Source organism: Piliocolobus tephrosceles, chromosome 2 (genome assembly GCF_002776525.5).
Source record: "Piliocolobus tephrosceles isolate RC106 chromosome 2, ASM277652v3, whole genome shotgun sequence".
Classification (NCBI taxonomy): Eukaryota; Metazoa; Chordata; class Mammalia; order Primates; family Cercopithecidae; genus Piliocolobus; species Piliocolobus tephrosceles.
In genome coordinates this window covers 186,309,648-186,334,450 of record NC_045435.1, presented here as the reverse complement: position 1 = coordinate 186,334,450, position 24,803 = coordinate 186,309,648, and the positions used below count along the sequence as shown (strand labels likewise).

At 40.7% G+C, this 24,803-nt stretch overlaps 1 protein-coding gene across 2 annotated transcripts in view; it reads right to left on the bottom strand.

Annotated features, from left to right (window-relative positions):
- IL1RAP (interleukin 1 receptor accessory protein) overlaps positions 1-22,851 on the bottom strand; it is a 143,243-nt gene extending 120,392 nt beyond the window's left edge. Inside the window, exon 1 of one of the 2 annotated variants that reach the window (XM_023214745.2) lies at positions 22,614-22,851. The gene's annotated coding sequence lies outside the window, so the exon portion shown is untranslated. The remainder of the gene's footprint in view (positions 1-22,613) is intronic. The other variant, XM_023214743.2, reaches the window with a different exon arrangement.
- Positions 22,852-24,803: the final 1,952 nt, after the last annotated feature.

Below are 24,803 nucleotides of genomic sequence, written 5' to 3'. Positions count from 1 at the left end.
CCTCTCCCTCTGGCATTCACCCAGTCTCTCTCTTCATATAACCATATAGAACTACCTCTCCCTCTGGCATTCACCCAGTCTCTCTCTTCATATAACCATATAGAACTACTACATTCAGATGCTTTCATTGTTTCACATATAACTGTCCCTCTTTTTACAAAAATTGAATGTATGTATATAAAAGATGCTTATTTTATTTAGTAATGTATCTTTCACATGTTTTCCAGATGAGTTTATGTAATCACATTTCTTTTTGTTTGTTTGTTTTTTAAATTATACTTTATTAGGAAAAGCATAGACCATGGTTGTCACCCTAATTCACACATATATAGCATTGTGATCTATTATACATCATTTTTAATGGCTAAATGATTACATTGTCTAGCTTATGATAGTGTATTTAACCATGTCCCTGTGGATGGCATTTTGATTATTTCCAAAAAAAATGCCATTTTCAACCACATTTAGGCTTATGGTAATTTTCTTCAGGATTACTTAAAAATCATTAGGGTTCCTAGCATCTACCTAAAAGATCACAGTAAAAATACGAAATGAGTCTACTGGCCAGTGAACACATCCAAAGAGGAGAAAAGTGAGACCTGCAAAATCAGAGGCCTATGGTCATACCTCAACAGCTGGTAACTCAATTACAAGACAGTGTCAATTATCAAGTAAATACCAGTAGCCAACAACTAGACAAACCAGAGCTGCAAACGGTAACTAAGATGTATCAGCTTAAAAAAAATTTAAAAAGAATCAACTTTATTTATTGTACAGATCTTCAGATAACAACTTGGTTATCTGAGTCCTTATGGTTAAGCAGAGAAAAAGTCACAAACTTGCATGAAGGACAAATGGCTTTTACAAGTAGGCATGTTGATAGCAGGTGCAAAAGTTGAGCTACTAACACCTAAAAAGAAAAGAAAGCCAAAAAGCAAAAACTAGCCATATGGAGGCCTGGGGCCATTTCATGTTAGAGTCTTATGTATTTCAGCACATTCTGGGAACATCATTTATGTACAGTGAAAAATAATTCATGTTCAAAATCACAGCCCCAAATTAATGAAAGTATAATTTCTCAGGATATTTGCTATATGATAGCAGTGTAGTATGGAATACACCTGAGAAAGACAACCTATCAAAACAGTTAAAACAAGATCCTTGATCACAGGAGACCTAAGGAAGACTTTGGGCCAACCACAGCACTAAACAGACAGAAACACAAAAGCACAAAGGTAGCATGATTGATCCAACGTCAGTGGGTTTTTGGAAATAATCTGAGCTATTAAGCCAGGATACATGAAATCTTATGCCACTGTGTGTGTGGCTACTCCACAATTACAAAATTGGTCATTACATACTGAAACTTGAACTAGAAGACACTCATTGTTTAGCATTTTCAGAGAACTGAAGATTTACCTTAAGAAATATTGTGATCAGAAATGTGAATGTAAGTGGCCCTGCTGGGGAGCTGAGAGTGAGTTATAAGTCATAGTTAATTGTTGTTGTTGTTTTGAGGAGGTAGATCTTCTAAAACCCAAGAGAAAAAAATAGCATTAATTGTTGGCCAGGAATAAAGCTGTACGAACAAGAACTTATGCTTAACACGTGGATAATGAGGAAACTAAGTCACACACATATGCAAAACTAGCAAATCTTCTTGCTTCTGTTTGGTTAACCACTAAACTCTATTGTTTTGAATCAACTAACTTTCAAAACATTGCTTGATTGTTTCTGTAAGTGTTCATCATTGCGAAATAAACAGAGTAGGCAGTGTACTTGAAAGCACATTGCACAAGCAGGCAGGAGACATGAGTTCAAGTTGCAGTGTACCTCAAGAACAAGGGCCTCAGGGTTGATATGTAAAGCGAGTAAACGGAATTTGATCATCTTCAACTTCCTCATGACTATTATTCATGTTTCTAGTCAGCTCTTAGCAAATAGAAACCAGGCAAATATGGGAAATCCATATACTCTGCAATACACAGTACAGACTAAAATTCCTTATTTGGGACCTTTTTTGCAAAGGCTTTCTGAGACATATTTTAAATAGAGGATTTGGATTTTCCTAAGCCCCACACTTCACTTTGCTGGATTTTTTTTTTTTTTTTTTTTTTTTTAATTCTCTTACACTTTATCTTCCTATCCAGATGACATCTAGAAAATCAGAAAGGACCTCAGAAGTCAATAATGTTATTTGGGACACTATTTGGGAAGCAGAAGCCCAGGAAAGAGAGATGACTTTCATGAGGTCAATAACTCACTAGTGGAAATGTGAGAAGATGGCTTTTGATTCCCAGTTCAGGCCTGTCTACCAACTCTGAAAACTACTAAGAAATATAACTGCCCCCTAAAAATAACATACCATTTGTATCCAGGAAAAAGAGTCATGTCTGAACAGGCAGTGGTCCTATATCAAAAGAAGACAGCTACTTGGGCCCAGAAGCAATGCTCAGGCTGCAAAAGGAGCTGAAGTTGCTGTTCTTTTCCCATGACTTTGTGAAGATTTATGGTGTACATGGGAAATCTTGGCCCAACGTCCTATAGGCAGCACTGGATCGGATCTCTGAGGACTCCTTACAGCTATGACGTTCTTAACATCTTTATTTCCTGGGAACAGCTGGACTGACCTGACTTAAAATATCTGGTGAATTTCTGAAGTCTTTCTATAAGGCACGAAACTTCATAGTTTGAAATATCCAAACAAGATAGATTTGAGCAAAGCATACTGAGCTGTAACATTACATTAACCAAAAAAAAAAAAAAAAAAAAAGTGGGTTGGTGATTATGGAAGTCTCTGTAAATCCTGAGGGGAAAGATCATCTTATTTAATTGAAAAACACTGTCCATTCTTAGTTGCAGCACTGATCGGTAGAACCCACTGCCAGTTTTTGTATCTTTCTTTTTATTCTTTCAAATCAAAGCTGTTAATCAGCGGCTGGAGACTTCCTATCATTGCAACACTCTTTCCTTCAAGAACCAGGGAACTGTCTCAATCCTGACATTAAATCAAAGGATTATCATATTTGACTAGCAGAGCTTTCAGATGAGTCGTAAGCCAATTAAAAGAAAAGAAAGAAAATAGAAAAAACAAAAAAAAAAAGGAGTTTTTCACTCCTGACATCCTGGCCTGCAAGCGGCTTTCCTTTGAAACGGCAAGAAGAAACGACTCTCAAAGACGCTTTCTCATATGCTGCCAACTGCAAAGGGGGTATTTTTCAGGGGATGCTTGTCTGGTCTGACTCGGACTTGTTTCAGGGTGTGTCATCATTCCTCTAAGAGGTTTGGCCTGGGCAAGGCTGCATTCATGAGGAATTATTTCAAAAATCCAGAGCTGGCAGCCAGTGGGAGGTTTTTCTACACGGATGTGCACCTCCCACGTGCTCTGGTCACAGACACGACTGGGCTGGTAAGAGGGCCTGACGGAACCGTGCCAGGCCCAAACACAAGTCTTCCATTCTGACACGGAGTGCTGCCAAGCGGGAAGGAACCACATCCTTCCTCATCCTAAGTCCCCTTCTTAAATCGAGTAGTTGTTCGGACAGGGGAAGCACGGGGGGAGGGGGGAGGAGACATCACTAGTTGGTGTTAATTATAACAAGGGGAAACCTTTATTCCCAATATAAAGTTTCTAAGTGAATTCAAGACAGAATCTCAAGGCCGGAAAGGCCTTTAAATGTCATTTTGATTCAAACTCCTTTTTCCAATATTCAAATCTCCCTGTGACATCCTTGCCAAGTAGATGTCTAGGCCCCCTTTTAATATCTCTAGTGATGGGGAAGTCATTACTAATTTAGTTTTCATACGGCCCTAATTGTAATAAATGTCTCTTTATGTTAATCTGGACCCAAATCCCTTGTCACGTCAACCTGCTTATCCTGGTTGAGGTCTTTCCAGCCATGTTGGGCCTGTGCTTCCCTCTTTCTCAGACACCTATGGGCATTCAGTAAGGCGGTGCCAGTATTTCAAAGCAGCATTGCCATAACTTCGTGGAACTCACTTTCAAAACCAGGAGACCAGGCCTTTTCGAAAGTATTAGTTCCCCTACGCCCCTCTCCAACCCTCAAAGTGAAGAAAACGTACTGAGGAAATGAGAATGTCATTAAAACAGAAGGAACTATCATGGATCGATTAAGGCGTCTCCCACGTGCCCGAGCCGGAAAAGGAAATTGAAAAAGGAAGCAACAAGAGGCCAGAAACGCAAATGGGCTGGCTTAGTCCAAGCTGAGCTTCTAGGGAATTGTCAGACACATCAGAGTAGTAACTAAACACCTGTTACCAGATGTTCAGCTACAAGTGTAAGCAAGCTGGATAGGAGCCATGGGATACACGGCACGCCTCAGAGCATGGAGGCAAGGCACACGCTTTCATCGTGAGCTTTAGAGTCATACAGACCTGGGCTCAGGTCCTTCCCCACAGCTGTACAAGCTACTTAACCACACTGGGTCTCAATTTCCTTATTGGTGGACAGGGTCAGTAAAGCACCTCACATGGAATTGGATAAGATTATTTTCCCAGTACTTTGGGAGGCCCAGGCGGGCGGATCACAAAGTCAGGAAATCGAGACCATCCTGGCTAACACGGTGAAACCCCGTCTCTACTAAAAATTCAAAAAATTAGCCGGGCGTGGTGGCGGGCGCCTGTAGTCCCAGCTACTCGGGAGGCTGAGGCTGGAGAATGCCGTGAACCCGGGAGGTGGAGCTTGCAGTGAGCCGAGATCTGGCCACTGCACTCCAGCCTGGGCCACAGAGCGAGACTCTGTCTCAAGAAAAAAAAAAAAAAGAAAGATGATATGAGGTAATTTAGTACAGCACCTGGCACACAGTAAGCACTTCAGTTTGTTAGCTATTATCCTTTTTTCCCTCATTACTAGAAGACTTGGCTTTGACTCTCCCAAACTTTCCCTACATACTGTACCAAATACTAGGAGGCAGAAAACCCACATATCTGGTAGAAAGCAATGAGGCCAAAACTCATGCCTGAGAACCAAGGCAAGAGAAGCAGCATGATACCAGAACGTGCACTATGCCAGAACTAGAAAGCCAGCTACAGATAGGTTTGGCTGACTTTATTAACACAGCATATTCCTCTAAGACCTTTCTGCAAAGCCAGAGGTTTAGCCTTTTTGGCCCCAGCAGTCTAGTATTCTTTGAGAACGATTACATGTACTCCATTTAATGGCAGCTGCGAAAGCTTGATTTCTATATGTCTCCTCCTGTTCCCCTAAGTCCATGTCTCAATATCATTAACTACAAAATTCCCCACAGCAAGAAGCTGGGGTAGTCACCCGATTTGATGTGCCCTAGGGATCTCTTTGGGGGGAAAAAACTGCAAAACCCTGCAAGGGTGCATTGAATAGAGGATATATTATGGTTTCTTAATTCACTTGCTCCTGGCTGTTGAAATCTTAGGTGATTCAGCACTGACTGTAAGTGTGTGTTTTAAATAAGTCAAGACAAGTGAGTAAGTTCAGCTGTGTCCTGACAAGTAGGAAGCCAAGATATATGGTTGGTTTTTAAACATTCAGGAGGATGTGCCGGGAAGTGCTGACAGGGAAGACTTATGGAATGACCTAATTCAAAGATGTGTAGATTTCCTGAGGGTGTTAAGGTATCCACTCAGGTATGCTTTTGTAAAGAACCCTTTCCTCTTTACCCTATGTTTGGTGTTCTGTGCTTTGATAAAAGGCAGTAAAAATACTTCAGGAAAGTGAGGAAAAAGAACCACTGAAATTGGAACACCTGAGTTACAAAAAGCCTGTTCCTTGGGTGGAAAGAGATCTTTAAAGTGAGAATGTCCAAAAACGATGGATGGATTTTTTAAAAGTATTATTATTATTATTATTATTAGAGACAGGTCCTTGCTCTGTTACTCAGGCTAGAGTACAGTGGCACAGTCCAGACTCATTGTAACCTCAAACTCCCAGGCTCAAGGGACCCTCCCACCTCAGTTCCCCGAAGTGCTAAGATCGCAGGTGTGAGCCACAGCGCCCAGCCATGAATGGATTTAGAACATGGACACAGCCTGAACAAAGATATGTCCCAAGATGACCAGGCAGTGGTGCACAGAGTGAAATGGGAAGGCGAGCAATAGCATGGTGCCCTTTGAATAACACAGAACACCAAAGAGCTCTTGAATCATCAGGGGCTAAGTGGCCACTTGATGGTCATCACCACCTCTGAGCTTCAGTTTTTTCACTTGTAATAATTCAGATAAAACTGACCTTGCAGAGCAGTTATCAAATCAAATGAGATAATGAACATGTAAGTGGTTTGTAAATTGTTGGGCATTTGGATACACATAAGGGAATACTGTTGCTACCACTCAGTAAAGCCCCAAAGTCTTAATTTACTACGTAATAATTATTTGTTTTTATAGGATCTCTCCTCTCAAAATGATACTGACATGATTGCATAAGCCAATTTCATTTAAGCCGATATTCTAATTGCATATATGCTTCTCCTTGTTCTTCACCTACTAGAAGCAAACTTACCACGGAGTTTTTAAGAAGAGTCATCTAGGCATTCCATAAGAGCATTAGAGTTGACAATGGCAGCCATAGGTGAAATCACTTTGGCTTGCAATGTACACTAGCATTTTTAATTCCCAGAATGGTCCAGAACATCTTATGATGACTCTGGGTCACCTCCTTAAGTAAGAACAGAAGAAAGTCCTGGGAATGCAAATTTTCCACTCTCATGATTATAATAGAATCCTCATTAATTGCCCCACTTATTCCCTCTCTAAGCGTTGACACCCAATGTGAGATCTAAAATACAGATCTGATAATGCCCCTCCCTTACTCAAGAATATTCAGTGTGTCTCTGTGTCTTATACGATTAAGTATGAATTTCTTAACAGAGCATTTAATGTCCTCAAGAAACAGGGCCTCCTTGCATTCAATGACGATGTATTCACATCATCTCCCGGTCAAACTGGGCTCTCTCCAGGGAAGGTTCCTGTTTCCCTCCTTCACTTTATGTTTTCATTATCTTCCCTTTCCTCTAGGACAAAAGTCACTTCTGTTTCTTAACTGTGCCAAAATAGTTAAACTGGAATGATGTTTCCTAGAATTCCTTACTCTCTCTGGTTCCAAGTTTGGGCTGCCCATAGAGAACTTTATTCAGAGGGTCTGTCTAGGCCTCTAGGTAGTACTGCAGCTCAACATGTTGCTGATCACTGACTCACCTCCTCGATGGGGCAGCAGCCATGCCCACTGCTCTTTCTTTTTCTTTCTTTTTTTGTTTTTTGAGTCAGAGTCTCACTCTGTCGCCCAGGCTAGAGTGCAATGGCGCTGCGATCTTCGGCTCACGGCAGCCTCCGCCTCCCGGGTTCAAGCGATTCTCCTGCCTCAGCCTCCCAAGGAGCTGGGACTACAGGCCCCCGCCACCACACCCAGCTAATTGTTGTATTTTTAGTAGAGACGGGGTTTCACCATGTTGACCAGGTGGTCTTAATCTCTTGACCTTGTGATCTGCCCGCCTCAGCCTCCCAAAGTGCTGGGATTACAGGCGTGAGCCACCACGCCCAGCCATTTTTGTATTTTTAGTAGAGATAGGTTTCACCATGTTGGCCAAGCTGGTCTCTTGACCAGGCTGGTCTCGAACTACTGACCTCATGATCTGCCTGCCTCGGCCCTCCCAAAGTGCCAGGATTACAGGCATGAGCCACTGCACCTGGCTGCCCACTGCTCTTTCAATTCCTGCTAGATCTTCCCTTTAAGCTCCTCCAAGCCTGAAGCCAGGCAGATGTGAAATTCCATGGCTAACGGCACCAGTCTCTTCTGCAGAACACCTATATCATCAAACTAGAGACTCAGGGGCTCCAATCCATCCTCTTCCACGTCACATCCAGATTTCACTTCTGACTGTCTGCCTACCACAGGCAGAGGCAACAGACTTCAACAGACTTCCTAACCAGTGCCTTCTGAGGATTAACTGTTCTCTGATCTCCCAAATATCCTACCCTAGGCCTTCAGTTGCCCAGTTTCTCCCACAATTGTAACTCTCTCTGAGAAATCGCACAACCCATATCATTCACTTACCCCGATCAGACCGTAATTGATTTACCGCTTCTCCTCACCAATCTCTCTCTGTCCGACCTGTCCATCACTTTAAGATCCACTTTCAATACAGCTTTTTCCCTCCAAAGCCCTTCCTGAGTGACACAACTGTCTTTCCTTTGAAATACCAAAATGTTTTATTACCTTATGTATCTTTTCAAAGTGCATTATGTATTCTCACACTACTTGAAATACCGTATACATTGTATTATAAACCCCTGTGTATGTTTTATCTTTCATTTGTGTTTGTATATTTGCTTTTTTAATTCTCTGTATCTCACCTTCTGTCTCTGTATCTTGCCACAGAAGTTTCTCAGAAAATGCTTATTGTCCTAAAGAGTAAATGAATTATCCCTACCAAGACTCCCGTTTTATTAACACAGGCAACTGAAACCCAGTGTTACTATGTGTGGTATCACCTCACTTATATGAAGACCGTTTCTATAGCGGCCATAACTTTTAACTTCCTGACCTTGGAAAAGAGTCTCTCTAGTCCACATTCAAAGCTATGTATTCTTATTATATACCCAGTCCAACAAATTCATTACCCAGCTCCCTAGTCTACAGTAAAGCAGAAACTGTCAATTGTATGGGGAATGGAGAGCCAGATGTGCCGAAAGCAACAAGAACTAGCAGACAATCAGAGCGAGAAAGGTCAGCAAATTTATGAAAATCAGACTACACAAATTTAACAGTATATCAGTCTGGGACCATTTAGTATACGAGTAAATGATCTCACCTCAATAAATTCCACAGGAATTACAGTCCACTCCAATTAGCTGTCCTGCATAACTAAGATTAAGTAATGCTCTGTATTTTAGAATAATCTCCTTCTGAAATGATTCTTAAAGCAAAAATTTAAGAAGAAAGGTATATATTGAAACTTGCCATTTAAAAAAATCCTGCAGCAGTTCCCATTCTCAGAGAGAGAAAGATGAAAAGGGAGACGCATTTATTTTCTCATGCATTCATTCAGCAAATATACAGTGAGTGTCAATTCTGAATCAGGCACCATTCTCGTGTGTGTGTGTGTGTGTGTGTGTGTGTGTATGTGTGTGTAGACCTTTCCTTAAAATAATTTATCAAATAGTGTCAGGAACATCGAAACATCTGAACTTTACTTGGAAAATGTAGAAGGATAAAAGTTACACCTTTTAAACATCCCACAACAAGAACAAAAGCAAAAAAAAAAAAAAAAAAAAAGTAAATAAGCACCATATTGGGTCCCTACAAAGAAGCAAACAAATGTAATCCACAAAATAGAACTCAGCTCCTTGTCACCAGCTTCTTCCCGGTCAAAGTAAACTGTCAACTGGAATGAAGCTTCCTGCCTTCCACGCGCAACCTTTGCCTCATTTCTCTGCCAAACGTGTCTTCACTGCAGGGGAGATCCCTGGAGACTCCAAAGGTGTTGCAACCCTGAACAATTTGCTTTCAAAGAAAAATGTGGCAAAACACAAGACATACTTGATTTTATCACCACAGCCTCGCGAAACACACACAGAGGCAAGCATATCAAGCATGAGCCTTTTTATTTTTATTTTTTAGTTGTAAATTTGGTTTACGACTAAAATTTAAAATTTGCATATGACTGCAGTAAAGATTGAATGAGATCGTGAAACTAAAACACTCAGCACAGCTCCTGGCACAGAAGAGGCGCAGGATCAATATTAGGTCCTAAACCTCCAGCAAGTTCTGTAAATTAACCTCATTAAGTGTTATCTGGGGCAAAACTTTGTCTTCTACTGTTTTTCCCTTGTCACCCAAAATGCTCTGGGATCATCACTGGAATACAAAGCAACTTTCCAGCAAGGTAGATCCAGGCTGGGGAGATAGATAGGCAAGGTTGGAAGTGCTGCCTGTAGCTATGTCAGATGTAAGAAGGAAGAAAGGTGGTCACATAGCACCTTTTGCTCTCATGTTGTTCTCCAGAACTGGCCTTCCTTCCTATAAGAGGGCCTTTCAGAATCCACACTGCATACCCTGCTGAGGGCAGGGTGCCAGAATGAGCCCTGGAACAAAATTAACATCACTGATTATATGATTGAATCTTTGGCTTTGATTTTTAAAAGAAAGTTAATAAAACAAGCACAACTAAAAAACTGCCTGATACCTAATTATAATCATGTTTAGGGAGGTTATTTTAGTTCAAAAAATAATAAAAATGGTTCAGATAGACTTAGCTCTAATTATGTCCCAGGCACTGTGCTAAGTGCTTTACATGCATACTTCATGTCATCCTCACAACAGCCCTATGTTTGTGACAACAACATAGATGAAGAAACAGGTTTAGAGATGTTAGTAATTTTACCGCATCACAGAGGTAGTGAGTACCTTCTGCCTGCCTAGGTTGTCTCAGTCTAAAACCCATGTTTTTATCACTATCTGCTAATGAAATGATACTTGAAAGAATAGGTCCTGGATTAATTCACTGATTCAATACACTTATTGAACTATTCCTTCATATAAGGTACCATAAAGTGAGTGGGACAAATAGAGGTGAATGAATTTGCAGGTTTACTGTTTACAATCAAAGAGCAGAAGAGTATAATGATTAAGCTTGCTCAATTTCCAATATTGACTCTACCACTGATCAACTCTATGACTCCAGGTCTCAGTTTTGTCTTTTGTAAAATGGTGATTATAACTTCACCTGCCACATACGGTTATACCGAGACTTCAAAAATAAACTATTTATAGAAAATTTGAAATACAGCCTGGCATATGTTATCAAGCTATTTTAAACTCATATTATGAAGAGGCATGTATGAGATTATATGTGCATGTGCCCAGTAAACACATCACGGAAGAGATGACCTGTAAGCTACTTCTTGAAGAGTTAAACTTGTAGAGTCAGAAAGAAGAAATTGATCTTGTATGGAATTAAATTTGCCTTTCACATGCTTACTCTTCACTACAACAGATTTCAGAAACTGGTAGCTCAAGTTTCATAAGGAAATAGCTCTAGGTTCAATGTTTTTGGGAATTGATTACATAAAACACCTACACAAGAACTGTAAAATTTCCAGCTGAATTGAATTGAGCAATAGTGCATACATTTCCATCCATTACTTAATGCATTTGGAAATAAGAATGGTGTCATTTGAGAAAAAGCAAAGCCACATATACGTATATAGGTTTTCCCTATTTTAGCTGGGTTTTTGTTTTCCCCTTTGAAACGTTTCTAACAGGAACGAGAGGCTATGAATGAAACACCAACGAAACCAAATTGTCTTTCTCATCTGTTCATAACAGCCTACAGAATGAAATCAGAGAGTTGGTCTTCTCATCTTATAAATAAGGTCTTCCATTTTCCCTCACTCTCTTTTCAAGGCTCTAAATATCTTTGACCTGGTCATCCTCCTGCTTCTGTCTTTTCAGTGACTTCCTGCTACACTTTGTGTAAAATCCTGACTGCTCACCATAGCCTGCAAGACCAGTCTGACCTAGCTCCCGCCTATCTTAGAACCTTATTTCCAGCTCTTTACTGCCTCTTACTTGGCCCACCACCTCAGTGACGACCTCAGGCCTATCCTGGGTCCTTCTCAGGCTTTTGTCTTAGTTCAAACATCAGTTTCTCGGAGATGGCTTCTCTGACTCCTCTACTCAAAAACTGTCCCTCTTCTACGTCCCTCCAATGTTGGCTGCTGTTGTAATCTTAGCCTTTCATTTCTTGTCCTGAAATCACTTGTATTTCTTGTCTGTCTGTTGTCTCTTTACTCATATGTACATATTTTCGTCTTTCTCCCTATTGCTGTAGCAACCTAACAAGTAAACACTTCAACACCTCTGTTTCCACAGGTAGCTTTGAAAAACTCCTAAATATACAGATAAATATATACTTATACTCATTTTTACATACACATATATACACGTACACATGCATATATATGTACATAGACATAAATATTACTTCAATATTTAAATATATACTCAACACTTCAAATATACATACTTACACACGTACATATACATATGTATATGTATGTGTGTGTGTATATATGTGTGTGTATCTGAGCATACATTTATGTCAAATTTTATTTCAATATTACATGTGTAATTTACTGTCTTATCCAGTTCTATCTCTTTCTAGTTCTTGAGGGCAAACAATCACACTAACATTTATCCATACACTTCTTTATTTATCATTGCCTCCTTATTGGCCATTTGCTATTTGCTAGAAACTATTCTAGGCACTTGGGATACAGCAATGAGCAAATCAAGTGTCCCTGTCCCTGTGGACTTTATAATCTATTGGAGGTGAAATAAGAAGTAAGAAATGAGGAAAGGATTGCCTATGCAATAAATAATGCTGGGGTAACTGGCTAGCCATATGAAGAAGATTGAAATCGAACCCCTTCCTTACACCATATATAAAAATTAACTCAAGATGGATTAAAGATTTAAAACCCTGGAAGACAACCTAGGCAATGCCATTCTGGACAGAGAAATGGGCAAAGATTTTTCATAATAAAGACAACAAAAGCAGTTGCAACAAAAGCAAATACTGACAAATGAGATCTAATTAAAGAGCTTCTGCACAACAAAAGAAATGATCAACAGAGCAAACAGAAAACCTACAGAATGGGAGAAAAATTTTGCAAACTATGCATCTGACAAAGGTCTAATATCCAGCATCTAGAAGGAACTTAAAACAAATTTACAAGAAAAAACAACCCATTTTTTTTAAAAATGGGCAAAGGACATGAACAGATGCTTTTCAAAAGAAATACATGAAACCAGCAAGCATATGAATACAAGCCCAACATCACTAATCATTAGAGAAATGCAAATCAAAACTACAATGAGATACCATCACACATCAATCAGAATGGCTACTATTAAAAAGTAAAAAATAACAGATGCTGGCCAGGTTGCAGAGAAAAAGGATCACTATTGGTGGGAGTGCAAATTAGTTCAACCACTGTGGAAGACAATGTGACAATTCCTCAAAGAACTAAAAAGAGAAATACCGCTCAACCCAGCAATCTCATTACTGGGTATACACCCAAAGGAATATAAATTATTCTATTATAAAGACACATGCATGTGTATGTTCACTGAGCACTATTCACAATAGCAAAGACATGGAATCAACCTAAATGCCTGTCAGTGGTAGACTGGATAAAGAAAATATGGTACATATACACCATGGAATACTATGCAGCCATAAAAAGGAATGAGATTATGTCCTTTACAGAAACCTGGAGAGAGCCGGAGACCATTATCCTTAGCAAACTAACACGGGACCGGAAAACCTAATCCTGCATGTTCTCACTTAGAATTGGGCGCTGAATGAGAACACATGAACACATAAAGCAAAACAACACACACTGGGGCCCACTGGAGGGTGGTAGGTGGGAGGAGGCAGAGAATCAGGAAAAATTACTAATAGGTACTGGGCTTAATACCTGGGCGATGAAATAATCTGTACAACAAATCCCCATGGTACACGGTTACCTATGTAACAAACCTGCACATGTACCCCTGAACTTAAAATAAAAGTTAAATTTTAAAAATAGACTAAATAATAAGATAGTATGTGTAGGCTTATAAGGTAACAAATGCCACAGAATAAAGGGAAAACAAAAGTATGGTAAGAGAGATCGGGATTTCAGAGAGCAAGCAGCCCTATTCTTGCTTCCCCTACCCCAAACCATGCAAATTCAAGCAATCCAAGTAGCCTTCCCTGAGAAGATAGTGAACAAAGACTTTAAGCAAATGAAAGAGTTATCCATGTAGCTATCTAGGACATTCAGTCAGAGAAGAAATAAAATATAAGTTAAACAAAGTCATGAAAGGTATTTTAAAAACTGGCTTATACAGTAAAACTGTATTTTAGGTACTTCATATATTATATATATTAAATTACTTCTCCCCACAACTCAATGAATAACATAGAAACGTTAAATAACTTCATTAGGTTTACACTGAGGGAGCAGAATTTGAACCCAGATTCAAACCCCCACAATATCCTACCTCTCAGTATTGAAAATTCTAATCCAGTGATTCTTAGATTTCAGTGCAGAAATCCTAGATATCCGCTGATTTCAGAAGCTATCCACATGATTGTGATGTAAAGGATCCATGCACTGCAATTTATCACTGGTCTAATTTCTCCTACACATGAAAGATTCTGAGATATTTTAAGATAAATATTACATTCATTTCCTATCCTTTGCCATCCCAATTGTTTGCCAAATTGTGGCACATTCTCTTAGACCAGCTGGGGCATCTACTTGATATACTCCCCCTCTCCATCTGAGATTCATCAGATGAGAGAGGCTTTGGGTAAACAGCAGTGCTGAATGAAGAGGAAGGAACGAATATTTACTGAGTGCCTTCTAGGTGCCAGCTATTAAGAGCTAGGGACTTAATATATTTTATCTTACTTGAACCTTACTAATAAATAGAGATAGAGAGAGAGAGAGAGAGAGAGAGAATAGGGAGGAAGGAAGAGAAAAGAAGGACGAGGAATGAAGGGAGGGAGGGAGATGTTTACTACCATTTTACAGTGAGAAAAGTAAGTCTGGACAGGCTAAGCATGCAGTATCTAGAATTCAAACCCAGCCCTGATTCTGAAGCCAGCCTACTTCTTACTATCTACTCTCTCCATTCAGTCTGCTGCCCCCACCACTGTCACACTCTGTAATTGGGAAACTGAAGTATAATCTTCCAGAAAACTGCTGTTTAGTGTGTATTACCATTCTCAAGTCTCCATCATTTCTATAAACAGAAAGAACTCACATTTTAATGAGAGTCAAGCTTCTTCTGTGGGCACTAAAAGCTCAAAAGAAGAAAGCAGAACATGTGTACTCATAATGCTAGAATCCACATTAGAGTGAAACGTTTTATCCTTTATTTTGTTGTAGAAAACTATAGAGATTAATGGTGATACAAAACTTACTTTTTTTTTTAAAGAAAGGTTCTATTTTCATTTCCCAAATATTAAATGCACATGTGCCTAACCGAGTCATCTACTTTTCCTTCCCATCTCCAAACCTGGGTCCTGAAGGGGATGGGGCAGATGGGGAACGGTCTGTAGGTCAGAGTAATGTGGTAGAATCATATCCTTAAGGACATAAAGGGGTCTTTATGGAACTGACTCTCAGTGCAGTGCTCAGTTGTAATTCTCACTGAGGCCAATGAGATACCTCCTAAGACATTGTTCTGCAGTCAGAGATTCATAAAACACTCTACCTTAGACATAATATTTTCCAAATTCCTCATTTTCAGGGTGAAAGCAAGGAATCTGGAGAAGGAAAAGCAACTAACCAGGACCACGGTTGATTGAGGAAAAAAAAAAAAATAATAATCCTGGAATTAGAAAACTAGGGTTCAAGTCCCGGTTCTACTACTTATTAGCTGCTTGGCCACAGTAAATATGTAGCCCCTTTGAGACTCAGGATGTAAAATGTTAGCAACACCTGCCCTGATTACCTCAGAATTATTGTAAAAAGCAAAATGTTATATGTGCACACATTTGTATATACAATAACAAGCATGTGGAAGACTTAAAGTTCTATATAAACAAAAAATTTATTATTTAAACCTGGACCTTTTTCTAACTTAGTATCCATCTGGGCATGCAATGGAACCATTCTCATTGCTGTCGTTAATTGTAATGAGGTTAAAATCCCTATGCACAAGGCTCTTAACAAATGTCATGGCATATGATTGACACTTACCAAAAGCCTGACAAGATGGGTTTTAATATCCCCATTTTTACAGATCATAAAAATAAGGCAAAGAGAGACCAAATAATTCGGCCAAAGTCAAACCCAGGCAGGTAAGTCTGACATCAATGTCCACTATATTAAGCAAACACAATTTTAAGTTGCCAGGGCATCTAACTGTACTGGGGTTAATAAACTGCTATCAACGAAAGGAACATTTCCAGACATAACGCTTATAAAATGACTGCTTCTCATTTCTGTTGCCATTAGCATTGATTGGCAGAGGAGGAAGCCAGTGTAATCATGAGGACTTTTATGCCAGAAAGGTAGAAATCACAAGCATCTGCTGGGTATAAACTAGACATAAAAGGTTACCCGTTCTTATGTTCAACTGATGCCAATTATATCAAATAATAGTGGAACTGATGTAAATTCTTCAGTGCTTTTAGAAATCTTGAGATCGAAGCTCATTGCAGCTGCCCACTTCAATGGAAACTTCCTACTTTCTCTCTGGCAATTTATGTATGACACTTGACACTGGTCTTGCTGTAAGTATATGCAAAAATGCACTTCAGCATCATCCTTCACTGTGTTTTCTGCAAAACGCCCTTTATGATTAGGACAGAAACGGGTCTTCCCATCATTGAGCCATTAATGTCTAACCTTCTTGGAGCCTACAACTCCTTATCATTGTCTGATTTTGTGACCACAAAATTAAACGAAATTCAAACTACTTTACTAGTCTGTAGAGGCAAACTTTGACATAACTAATATTATTGATAAAGCATGAGAAATCCAGAAAGTCAATTTTGGACCTACTGACATAATATGAACACATCATCATATCATTCAATTTTGCACTTTTTACATATGACTTACTGTGCTAGGCACAGGGCAGAATAAACCATATTCTCAGCTGATATTTTAAGGTAAATATCACATTCATTTCCTATCCTTTACCATCCCAATTGTTTGCCAAACTGTGGCACATTCTCTTCGACCAGCTGGGGCATCTACTCAACATACTCCCCCTCTCCATCTGAGATTCATTAAATGAGTAATGATTTGGGTAAACAGCAGTGCTGAATGATGAGGAAGGAATGAATATTTACCAAGTCCCTTCTAGGTGCCAGCTAGTAAGAGCCAGGGGCTTAAAATGCTTTATCTTTCTTTAATTTCACTAATAAATAGAGCTAGATAGAAAGATGACTGACACACAGATTAGATAGATAGAGACATTTGTAAGTGTCTCGGCTGATGGCATGGCTTATTCTGCCCTGTGCCCAATGGAGATGAACAAAAACAAAGGCACAAATTACAAATTCCTGGACCACAGTAAAAAAAAAAAAATTCACAATAGAGATAGAAGATGTTATATGCATTTAAAGGGGTTTTGTGAGCTGGAGAAAATCAAGAAAGGATTGGAGCAGTATGTTTGGAAAGAAAAGAGTAAAAGAAGAGGAGAAGACAGAAGCTGAGGTAGTGTGGTGTGAGAATACAGAGGGGGGCATTCACAAATCTGGTTATATGAGTTTCCAGGTTTCATGGTGTGGTATCTAGTAAATATGCTGCAGTGGACCAAAAGGATTTGCACTCAGGCACACACAGGTTCCAATCTTTACTAATTGGGAAAATTTGGGCAAGTCTGTAAGTCTCTCTGAGCCCCAGTTCTTTCATTTGTAAAAGGCAAATAATAATATATATCTGAAAGTTATTTTTGTGTTTAAATGAAATGACAAAAATACGTGTGCTGATGAAATGCTGACTTCTCTTGACCATCTTTGTTTGTTCAGGAAAATACATCTCCAGGGAATAAAACAATAAGAGCATTTTCTTTTTACTCCCCTTTCTCCATTTTAGCTTTAACTTTTGCAAACAGATGTGATTACAGGATCTCAAAGTTGAAAGGAATCTTAAAGATACACAATGCATTATAGCAAAAGAAATTTAGAGATCATCGAGTTGAGCTCTCCCACATTTTAGGTCCAAAGGTAAAGATATTTCTCAGTCACAGGCAAGGTAGTACCAGGATGAGGATGTAGGATGATGGCTGGATAGGTCATTCGTTTTAGTCTAAGTCCTCGGTTCTAGTCCAGAGGTGGGACAATTGGAAGTTTTTCCTAACTCTAGAATAAAATGCATAGATGAGTCTCAGCATCATGTCTTGCTTTGTGCTGTTACATAGGTTGATATGGTTTGGGTCTGTGTCCCCACCCAAATCTCATCTTGTAGCTCCCTTAAGTCCCACATGGTGTGGGAGGGACCCAGTGGGAGATGATTGAATCATGTGAGGTAGGATTGAATCCTGTGCTATGGTTCTCACAAGATCGGATGGTTTTAAAAACGAGAGTTCCTCTGCACAAGTTCTCTTTTTTGGCCTGCTACCATCCATGTAAGATGTGACTTGCTCCTCCTTGCCTTCTGCCATGATTGTCAGGCCTCCCCAGCCATGTGGAACTATAAGTCCAGTGAACCTCTTTCTTTTACAAATTGCCCAGTCTTGGGTATGTCTTTATCAGCAGCATGAACACAGGCTAATACATAGGCCATGCTACGTAACTCTATGAGCCTCAGTTTCCTAAAAAAAATACACAGGATTATTGTGAGGATTGAATGAGATGATATATTTAAGACACTCAGCACAAATAATCATGGAGACAAGTAAAGAGTGGCTGTTAAATTTTGATGATCATAATTTAACAGACTAATACATTGAAGGAGTCATTGGCAGAAGACAGAATCAGTGTTTATTAAATGTTTTCTATGAATAAGATGCTGAAATAAACAGGGAGTTAAGCTTCTAAGCAGGCATCAGTGTCCCTATTTCCTAGCTGCGGAGCCAAAAGATCATCATAGAATAACTTGCCTCAGATTTCAGCCAGACTCTCAAAATCCACACTACCACAGCTGCTAGAGAGAGTCAGAATAAAGTCAGACCAAAGGGATGCAAAGGGATGTCTCCTAACAACCCTATCAGTGTAAACCATCCATTCTAGTTTAAAAAAAAAAAAAAAAAAAAAAAAAAAAAAAGCAACAAATGAATGGCTAACCTGAATTTATCCACCAAAATATCACTTACCAAATGTTCTGTAACCTTCCTGTTCTTTGGTGTTTCTTCTTTTTTCTTTTCTTCTTCTTTTTTGTTTTTTTTCTACACTGAACAATTTCCAAAAGGGGCAAAGAGCACAGTAGGAGGCTCTCTTTAATATTTCATGGGTAAGGGAACGGTGACTCACCAGATCCTACACCTGTGTCACCAGCAAAAGCCTGATGAAGTTGATCAACAAATGAAGCTGTGTATAGGCTGGAGATAATCGTTGTTTTTTTCTGCGTCCTCTGATTTCTTCAAGCCACATTCTGCTTTCCTAACTGTGCCAGGTAAGATGATGTTAACTGCTTACCTATGGGAGCAAACATATGCTCCAAAATGCCAAAAGCAAAGAGCAAAAAGTTTCTTCTACAACTGTGTTTGCAAGCCTGTGTGCTTGCTACAAAGAAGAGGGATCTAGCAGCCTACAAGTAGTCTCAGTAGATGAATAGCCCCACTGCTTGGGCCAGAAACAGATCCCTTCATCTTCCTACATGAGCCTGCAGCCATCACTTTCCACAAGGAGGACTGAAACTCCAGACAAGTCATCAGCACCACCAGGAAGCAGTGGTTTCTTTCTGCAAATGCCACTTTTGCACACTGTTCTGTTTACACTACTTAGTATCCACAAAATTGTCAAAAAAAAGTTGAATAATTCTATGGACACTCGTGATATTCATTGTTCAATCTTCTTCCCAGCCTTTGAACTAGCATGAGGATGGCAGAGGGAAGAAACCACTCACAACAGGAAGAAAAGAGCGACATAATTCTGTACTTTGTCTTCTTAGTTAGTACCCTTTCTCTTAGGAATCAAAGGTGTATTACATCAAACACAGGAGAGTAGGAAGGTTGTCTTAGAGATCATTGCTTTAAATACCCTTTTATGATAGTCGGCCCCACTAAACTCTACAGAACTGTGCTTAAGGATTGTTCTCTTAGCAAGGAAATACCCACTTTTCAACAAAAATGATATCCTGAAATAACAGGACAAATAAGGTCAACTTCATAACTGAAGTGAATTGTTAATATCTCATTGGCGAGGAAACAGAGTGTGATGGGAAATGCCCTGAACTAGATATGAAAAGGTGTGAACTGTATTCCCAGAGTTAAAACATACTAACACATGACCTCTAGCAAATTTTCATTTCTCTGCGTCTCATTCCAGATATGTTCTCAATAAATTGAGACTAGCTAAGAAGAGATATCATTTAATGAGCACCTATTCACTACATGTACTTGACACTATTCTATTGCATTTATTCTTTATACAGATTTTTAAGCTAAGCATTTCTTTCCATTTTAGAACTGGATAAAACAGAAACTTAAATGATTAAATAAACTGCTCAATATCACCCAACTACTCAGGCATGAGGGCTGGAATTTGAAATCAAGTAGGTCTGACCACAAAACCTGGGCTCCTTCCTCTATTAATATTCTTTCTATGTCCTCCCAGGGCTATTGAGAGTAACAAGGAGTATCACATACGCAGAATGCACTTTGGAAATTTTAAAGTTCTACACATATATATGGTTTTGGTAACAAGTAATAATCTATATAAAGATATGGGTATAACTGACCAACCTTTCTTTGAAGAATCAGAACCAAGGGGATTAGCTTTTAATTTCCCTTCCATCCTCATGATCTGACCTTATTTTGAACATTTTCCTTTTCCCCCACAAGGCCCCTGTCTCTCAGGCACACATTCAGACGTATCCCAGCCAGCTCACCCCAATGCATGTACACGGAACAAGCTGATGGAAGCAGGTGATCCCATCCTTTACTAATGCTTGGTGTGGGAAGTACCTAAGTGAGCACCACCGGGCTCTTATCTTCCATCAAGATGTATCACACCCTGTTCTCAAGCACTTATCAATACTGCATACAAATGCTGTGGACTGTGAAGGAGGCAGCCAACTACAAATGCTGGACATTCCATTTAAGGAGTCATGGCAAAGCCAGTAGATAGTAGTAAATCACTGCATGAAGTCCATCAGAATAAAATCAATTGTCACGAGTAGGGTAAGGGTGTAGGAGGGAATCCATTTAATTTAAAAATACCAATAATACAGGAAGACTAGTGTGGGCATGTGAATGTCTGTGTGTTCCTGTTTAAGTAAGGCAAGTTTCTGTCCAGAAGGCTCTGCATTTAGCAGCATCTCTGTACAATCCAAAAGAAATATATGAGAATTCGGTTGTTTTCTGATACTAGATGAAACATGTAAGGTTGTTCGGCTGACCTAAGAGAGCAAGGATAGAAGGCTTAGAACAATCTGTAACATAGCTGCAACTTCCAACTTTCTCTTCTCGTCTTTCTGCCTCTCATCCATTTCAAGACCCTCTCTGTCAATAAAGGATGTCTCAGATCAGGGCTGAAGTTTGACCTAAAAACTAGTAGGAAATTCACATCACCGAGAAACATCAATTTTACATTTCGAGCTCAGCACCCATGACCCACATCACACATGGACAACATTCAGAAAATTCTTATCATAAAAGAGCTGCTCAAATTCAAAAGAAGAAAGTCACCACATTTACAGATTTTTTTTTTAAACTCCTCTCTAAGATAGAATGAAATCACCTTTCTGAAAACCCACTGTCTGCAAGGTTACTATGTAACAATATGTCAAATAGTTGCCGTCAGTTTTGAACCAACCAGATGCCAGGCCAGGCACTGTGCTAAACATGCTACTTGAATCATCCCATTTCATCCTCCCAGCTACCCAAAGGGTTCATTGTGACCATTATAAATCTCCATTTTGCGGCTGAAAGAAAGGAAGGAAGAAAAAAAGAAAAGAAAAACCCAACATCAGAAAGGTGGGATAACTTGCCCAAGTTCACACAGCTAATACATGGCAGAGCTGGAGTCAAAACACAAGTCCTCTTTCTCATCCAGTAGCTAAACCAGGGACCTGTAAAGCACAGCAGCAAAATGCTTCGCGTGGCGCCCTGGTTCACAATTTCACAACCAGAAGGTGGAAGGAAGACAGGCTGAGGGCTAGCTCTTAAAGGAAACAGCAGAAGTTTGCTTTTATGTTTGTGATTTTGTTTAACCCAGCTTCCTTGCTCTCCCAATATTTAGAAGAGGGAAGGGACTCTACGGTTCCATGAAGTCAGCTCTTCCCAAGTGAGGAGCACCCTCTACCCCACAGGGCCACTAGCTCCGCTTCCTCGGGGCTGGGAAGAAACAGTACCATAGGAGGTCACTGGCGCCCGGGCCTCCCTCCTCTCTCCCAGTGCTCCTCCAGAAGCTGGTAGGACGCCCTGGGCAGGGGCATCTTTCTGAGAAAGCAGGTCAAGGGAAGAGGGAGTGAGGCTGCAAGCAGCATGTTCCCAGGCTGTCACAGCTCTGGACTGAGAGCGACGTGATACCGAGCGAGCATGCTGGGACACACCGCTTCCTTCTCTCCTCAGAGCTTCCAGCAGCGGACTGGAGAAACCAAGGCGGAGATGGGGGCGGGGGGGGGGGGAGCGGGGAGGGGGCGGTGAGGAGGAAAACAAGGGTAGATCCCTCAAAACGCTGAGGATGGGGGCGGCAACGAGCAGACGTCCCACAACTGCGTTACTTAAATCCCTGCAAAGCAAAGATGGGTCTCTGAACGTCTGGGTTCGAATCCGGGCTACAGTCCTGACTAGCAATATGACCTATGCCAGCCGCTGCCTCGTTCTGTGCCTCAGTTTCCTCCTCTGTAAAGCAGGAGGGTTTAACGATAGGATCTCTAAGAATTCATCTGCCCTGAGATTCTACGGCTCGGTGACTTCTGAGCCCTCACGGCGGCGCGAGACTCACCTTCCTTGGGAAGCTGAGCGGGCGCAGCAAAAGCAGCCGGGATGGGTGCAGTGTCGCCGGGCACTGCTGCTTTCCGCGCCTCTGGCCAAAGCGGACCCGGGAGACCTGGATTCCGGCAGTCTTCCCCAGCGAGCCTCTTACTTTCCGCCGCACTTTCTTTTCCCCCTTTGGGGCTCCTCCCCCGGAGCGGCGCGATTGGCCACGGCCTCACGGCTCAGGCTCCACCCGCCGCCTTGGCTCGCGATCCACCCGAGCTCTGGGCTTGCAGGAGCTGCGGCCGCTGGGCGGCGCCCTGGATGGTCCCGCCCGCCGCGAGGAGGAGCTGCGCCGCGTCCGCCTGCGGACGGATGCAAGGCTGCGCTCGGCCCCTTGGGCTCCCTGCCACCGCCTGTGCGGGCTTGAGCGCGCTGGGAGAGGAGAGGAGTAGTCCTGCAGCGCAGCTTGGCACGCTGCCAGGCGCTGTGGGAAGCTACGCCCCTCACTACACACCGAGGCGCACACATGTGCTCATTGCAAGATCGTGCTCTGGCAGTTGAGATCGGTGCCACCCTGCCCTTTCTTCCTGTCTCGACGTATTTAGCAATCATGCTGCAAGGCCTTGAATCGATTCAGACTACACGATTTTCGCAACCACCCTGTGCCGCCTGCACAGAGCGCGACAGGACGTAGATGCCATCTCCGCAGTCCTGAGCTCTTGCTGTCTTGAACTGACATTCATATGAGCAAGCAGCAGGACATGACAGCAAGACTAAATCTATATTGTCCACTCGTAATATACCCATTGCCTAGCACAGTGCCTGGCACAAAGTAGGCACTCAGTGCATGTATAGTGAATGAGTAAAAGAACTAATAGGTTACAAGGAAGGAAATAATCTCAAAACAAATATTTGCCTTCATTCATTTCCATTTCCCCAAGTTTTTGCAAGAGCATTCCTTCAGCTGCCCTCTTCCACTCTAGATGCTAGTCTGTAATATATACCGAGAAGCATTATAAAGGCTTTCATTAAGTCATCTCTCTTGTTCAGGCACCTTCTGCTGTGTTCCTACTGCTAGTCCATCATGATTTTTCCTGACTGGCAAGGCCCTTCATGACCTGTCCCCATTTCTGAAACTCCCTAACCAAAGCCACCTACCACACTGACGAGTCTTCGCACATACCTTGCTCATCACCTCTCCTTTTCTCCCCCTCCTATAGCTACCTAACTGAATCTTACTAATTTATTTTCAAGAATCAAGATTCAGAGAAAGCATTTAAGGAAAAGGAGACAAAAGATGCGAAATAAGAACAGGGCGCAGGTGAGTGGGAAGGAAATGAAACCATCAGATGCCCGTGCCGCTAAAGATGCACAGCAATACAAAACGCAGAGGCTGCCCCTGCCCTGGCGGAGCTTCAGTTCCCAACGTGAAATATCAGTGTAATTGGAGCCATAGAAATGTTTATGATACTTTGCTTCTTGATATCACTTGTGAAAATTAATTGCTCAAAATTTGTATTTATCTCTGGGTACCTGAGACCCAGCACCTGCTCACAACATTGTTACTGAACCAAAGAGAAAAACAATCCAAAAGAATTTCAAATGTTACCTGTATGAAGCAACAATAAAACTTTTTCTCATTTATTATTCGTTCCTTAAACATATTCTGGGCACAGAGTTTATATATATATGTAACACTTAAGCATTTAAACAGTGTTGATAAAATAAAAAGGCACAATCATAAGGACTTTGTGTATATTAACTCATGTAACCGTCAATACAATCTAGAGGGTGCTATTATCATCTCCAGTTTACAAAGGAGATAAAGGGAATTTAAATAACTTGACCAAGGCTACAGGCCTACAAGTGGAGAATGCAAAATGAGACTAGAGACACTCAACGTACATGCTCTCAGCCGCTACACAGTCTCATATACTACCTAGAAGCCAAACAGATGCTAGTAATTCAAAATTGAACCAGATGTAGTCCTGGACGTTGAAGGGCTACTCAGAGCTTAAGGAAGATAACATTAAGACGAATAATCATATAGACAAATATTCATAGTATATTGTCGTTTGAACACAATATAAATGGTTGGAAATGAAAATGATTAGTTAATGCTGTCTACTCACAGAAGAAAATATTTGTGTCATAACTATCATGTTATGGAAATATGTCTACAAAGAACAAGGCTTACAAAATAACAAGGTTGAGT